This window comes from Etheostoma spectabile, chromosome 21, assembly GCF_008692095.1.
Source record: "Etheostoma spectabile isolate EspeVRDwgs_2016 chromosome 21, UIUC_Espe_1.0, whole genome shotgun sequence".
Classification (NCBI taxonomy): Eukaryota; Metazoa; Chordata; class Actinopteri; order Perciformes; family Percidae; genus Etheostoma; species Etheostoma spectabile.
Genome location: NC_045753.1, coordinates 13,293,961 through 13,299,287, shown reverse-complemented (window position 1 = coordinate 13,299,287; position 5,327 = coordinate 13,293,961). Strand labels below are relative to the sequence as shown.

Sequence of the window (5,327 nt, the reverse complement as noted above, 5' to 3'; positions counted from 1 at the left end):
TTTGCCGGAAGTTCGTCAGGGTTTTCCCAGGCTAGCGTCACATGCAAGACCAAACCAATGTTGGCCATCAGATAGGCCTCACTGCTTTAAGTATTGCATATTGCATTGTCTTTGCAGCTCAAGGGAAATAAGCTTTTATATGCATCAAGGCTGGCAAATTGTTAAGGGAACAAAATGGTCAAGCTGACAAATACAGTGGAAAATAGTTTGTGGAAATTGTCTTCACCAGACAGTTATCCATCTGTTATAGAAAAGATAGAACATACGGAGGCTGTCCCCCTGGGCCTGTAGACGAATTACCCACTATTGATTTCCTGTAGCTTAAGGTAGAAGTCCCTATTACCTGTCATGTGTTGTATGTGATGGGATCTTGTTCTTAAGATCAGAATGAAGACTCTCATCCTATAGATTTAAGAAGATGATCTCAATACATAATTCAAAACACTTTCAAAGGACAGCTTCTCAAAAATATATAGTACATTATTGATCTACTGCCAACTGCTTTCAGACAAATCACCTATAGCTCGGTGAAGACAGACAAATGTGTACCTTCTCTTGTGTGTCAATGTGTTCGTCACGTGGTAGCATTTTACTTGACTCGTTGTTTTCTGTGAGGGATATTTTAATTCATGACAGGCACAGCACAGGAAGAATCATCAGAATATTGGCACATCAATCCATCATGATCCCCAAAATAAATGTTATGAAGCTGTCAAAAGTTGGCCTCCGTTTTTTGTTCCGTTTTGTTTGACAATACTTTGAACGTCAACAAGAAGTGACATCACCCACCATCGCTTAGAGCACCTTTAAGAAAAGTAAAGTGACATCAAAGTGTTGTAAGAGGTGGGTGACCTTATCATAAACTCCAAACAACACAATTAAGACTAAAAAACATCATTACAAGTGAGCCGTGACACACTGTGCTGTCTGATTTTATTGTGAGTTGTAAAATAATAATGTTGCATGACGTGGTGTATTGCAAAAGACACCCTTTTAGATAAGATTTCAAATGATTTGCCGTGTTTAGCAGAGAAATTACATAAACCCTAATGACAGGGAGCGTTTTTTGAATTATAGCAAATGCATTATTGCTATGGACAAAAGATGTGTGTCATTACCGTCTCATCTAAGATTTATGATGCTTTTTGGTACTGTGATTTACTGTCATGCAGTTAGGGGCATAATTAGAATGTGTTTGTGTATATAATGGTTTATAATATAACTGTATAAGTAGCAATTTTAGTAAAATGTTATGGGAGCTAACCTTAGTAACAGACATGCTGTTATTATAGGAATACTCTCTATAAAGTGCACTGCAGCCATCTTTAATCAAGGATTATAGTTTTGCCAATCATCCCCTACCATTCCTCCCTCTATCTCTGTCCTTCTGTCTATTCATTCTTCTTCTCTTCTTCTCCAATCCACTTGATACCCAGTCCTCCCTCTTTCTCATGTCCCTCTATCCGTCTCCCTGCCACTCCTCCATCTACTCATTTCTCCTGAGTGGGGCTAATTAGAGGGGATCTGACGGAGTGCGCTGACCACAGGAACATCAATCAATCTCTGTCCAACACAGTGAGCCCCCGCAGACTCCCCCAACCTGCTGCCAACACGCACAGCTCCTCAAAGGTTAATTGTATTCATTATATAAGGGACAGAGCGAGAGAGAGTACTGTCTAAAGTCACCCTGAAGGTTCTGGCTCTGGGGTGAATTCTCGGTAGGCGTCAGCGAGGTTAAACCTGGAGCACCGACACCACCTGTCAGCTATCTCTCTCTTAATGTCTGCCGCTTCTCCCCCCAAACTCAGATGTGACTCATATTTTTCTTATTTGCCACTCCCTTCCCCCGCACACTATTTCATCATCTATTCACCTCATCTTCCTTCCATCAATTCATAACACATATAACTAATTGTATTCATTTAGTTGATGGAACAAATGAAGGGAGTCACACATCATTAATAGAGCCTTCTGATTAGTTGATTAAGCCTTAACGGACTTTGTGCAAAAACTCATTTACTTCTTCGGGTCAAACCGATGCAGCTGCTAATGAGATTTGATACCACTTCATTTTTTTTTGTTATAGATATTAACAGCCTTCGAACACACCCAACCATTTGTTATTCACAACTTCCATTTTGTTGCAGCCTATTCCAAAGCACAAAGGCAGCTTTCTAGACATGTTCAATCTATCAAAATAACACAGTAGAACCTTTGTACTTTTGCTAATAATTAAGCATGAATTGCCAGATTTTTGACACTGTATTTATTGACCCTGATATTGTGTCAATGGCAGAATATTTCAGTTTGGGAAAGGGGATTGTCTTGTTTTGTTTCTCTAAGCAATTAGTAGTGAGTGACAAATCCATTTTGTGTGTGTGTGTGTGTGTGTAGTAAAAAAAATATATATATTTAAAAAATGTATTTTGACATTTTTGCCGCTTTTTTGTTGCCTTTTGTTTACTTTTCTTGCATTTTTTTTGACATAATGCCCTGCAAAAGTCCGACAAAAAGTTCCTTAGCCAAGGAAATGCCACGCGTTTACATAAAGCCCTGAACAAGTCAGACAAAAAGCTTGGGAAAAATATTTTTTTTGTTGCTTAAAAATATTTTTTTCTGACAGTTTTGCTGCTTTTTTTTAGACTTTTGAAGAAAACGCCAAAAAGTATAAGATATATACAGATTCAAGAGTTCTTGTTATCTTCAAACAATTTGCCAGCTGTTTCAATCTCATTGGCTTTTTTGCCGCTATTTTTAATGGATATTGCTAGGTCGCTAGCTTACAGTGTATAGACATATATGTGTATATATGACATCTACATTGATGTACAAAGGTCTAATAGGTCAACTGTGTCTTCAGCTTGGAAAAATACGCATCTGTGAGCACAACACCAGACCTTTTTGAATTTGAGTTATGGAGCCAGGCTACTAGCAAGGGATGCGCTGTACCCTTTACTTTGAGTGACAAAGCAAACCAACAGGTGGCTGCTATGAATAGGTCAGTGTCAGGGGTCTTGCACGTTCAAATGTGGCCAAACATTCGGTTGTCTGTTAAAATATTTAGGTTTTGTAATAGGCTTCATTCAGCCAACATATTTGTTTGGTTAACTGCACAGCCTCTTAGAAAGTATGACTGAATTTTGCTTCTTTTCTTTTCTTTTCTCTTGTTCCGCTAGCAGTCTATGACAACTTTTTCCTTAATTCTTTCAGAATATGTTGTATATATTTAGTCTAGTACGCTTTTTTTTTGGCAACATCATACACAGATTGTAGTGCTGATATTAGAGGGAAAATTATTATTATTATTATTATTATTATTATTATTATTATCATGGCTTCTATTATGTGACTCCCTATCTTTACGTTGTGAAAGTATCCAAACTTTCCTGCAAACAGCTTGTTGAAACTTTTGAATTTTTTTCTAATTATTTCCTATTTCTATTTCTATTTCATTCACTTAAGCTCTTCCCAAACATTTGTTCATGCAAAAAAAAAAACACTCTTAAAACAAAAGGTTAAATCACAAGAACACAAACAAACTTGTGGTTACTATAGAAACAGGTACATCCAATCACAGAAGGTTACACTCCGACATCCTTTCTGCTAGTTCACTTAGCACTTTTGAGCACATAGCATGCAGGAATGTGACAGCAAAGACGGCAAGCACACTCCTACTGATAAGTGTTTCCCCTCCCACATGAAGTGGTTTTTTTCTACAAGAATGTGTTGTGCTAGAATGACTCAAATTAAACATGTGCAACTCGCCGTAGGCCAATTTAAAATCTTTAGATGTTTTTCTGCCATCTAACATGCCATTAGACACTTTAACAGTTGGCCTCTCCATGTATCTCCCAGTGCACTACCGTTTATTAATTATTGGAAGGCTGTTAAGAAGATGGCGCCTGGCGTTCTGAGCAGTCAGGATGCCTGATCTCTGTAGTGAATTAGTTGAATGACTCAAAATTGACAAATCCATTCTGTATCCCAGTGCTATTGAGGTTATCACTCACAGATATACCCCGCTGTATTGCGGATATCGAAAAGACACATGCACACAGTCAAACAAACATTGATTACTGATGAGTATCTACAGGAGTCTCTTCCTGAAGCCAACAGGCTGGTTGTTAGTTCACAGGTGATGCTGTCTAACAGCTGCACAAACACACGCACACACAGGACCATTAGGGGTGTTTCGAATGGCCACTTAAACTCATCATATTCTCCTCCTGGCTGCATCACACTCCCTCGTCTCCCTGCAAGAACTCCTCTCTGTCTTATGCATGTCTTTGTTGTCTCAGTACCATGAATCACTGTCTGTTGTGCGCACAAGAAAATAATGGAAGTTGTTGTCTAAGAAACAAGAGCGCTTGAGTGAGAAGTTCAAACTAATTACTGCTTGAAGTGGTTAGATTGTTGCTTTGACTTGACAATTTAGCATACTTATTTAACACATAAGTTAATTTAATTGTATGTAAGTGTTCTTTTAACAAGTGTTTTGTTTCCTGTATATGTGTCATTCATCAGTCATATTTTTACTGTGATTTAAAATTTGGCAACTTGCAAGATAGGTTTTAATATTAGTTTTAGTGAAGGTAGGGCTGCCCGATTATGGAAAAAAACACATTCACGATTGTCTTATCAGAGATATTAAAATCACAATGATTTAACACGATGACTCATTGACTTTTGGAAAGATGTTGCAATTATTAAAGTAAAACTTAAAAAAACTTAAAAAACAGTGAAAGAGTTAAACAAATCAACAGTGAAAACACTTACAACTGTCACATTTGCCCTCGTACTTTTCCTGTTTACCTTTTTTCCATTCAGAACACAAGACATAATAAGAGTTACCTTCAAAAACGTAATGTGCAAAATAATTGTTTTCCTCAATTACTATGTTTTTGTGATTGTTTGGAGCCAAAATCATAATTGTGAATACAATTTTGAATGATTGCACGGCCCTGAGTGGAGGGTTAGCAAAATAAATGAGACCCAACATTTTTTAACATCATCACTTTCCTCTTGTTCTTTTGGCATCAGCTGTATTACCAGATGTGGCTAAAGATGCAACAGTTCTCCACAGAACAGCAGCTTTATAATTAAGTACAGAATATGATACACTGCCTCCACATGGCAGGAAGGCAGTACTGCCACCACAGCTGGACACTGAATTCAAGGTCAGAGGGAGAGTGTCAACTGCTGGAGACATGAAGCTTAAACCTTTGTCCCATGGGATTTTGTGCATGTGTGTGTTTGCATAGAGGAAAGTTTAATGCAAATGTTTGTTGTCTGTGCCTATATTTGTGTGTGTGTGTGTGTGTGTGTGT

General features: G+C 37.8%; 1 protein-coding gene and 1 long non-coding RNA gene across 6 annotated transcripts in view; one reads left to right on the top strand and one right to left on the bottom strand.

The window, feature by feature from the left end:
* The window catches only part of sdk2b (sidekick cell adhesion molecule 2b), a 257,788-nt gene that overhangs the window by 182,363 nt on the left and 70,098 nt on the right, over window positions 1-5,327 (top strand). The gene's annotated exons all lie outside the window — the stretch shown is intronic.
* Window positions 3,529-5,327, bottom strand: part of LOC116671065 (uncharacterized) — a 24,015-nt gene continuing 22,216 nt past the window's right edge. The window contains exon 4 of the long non-coding RNA XR_004327181.1: window positions 3,529-3,539. This is a non-coding gene — a long non-coding RNA (uncharacterized LOC116671065). The remainder of the gene's footprint in view (window positions 3,540-5,327) is intronic.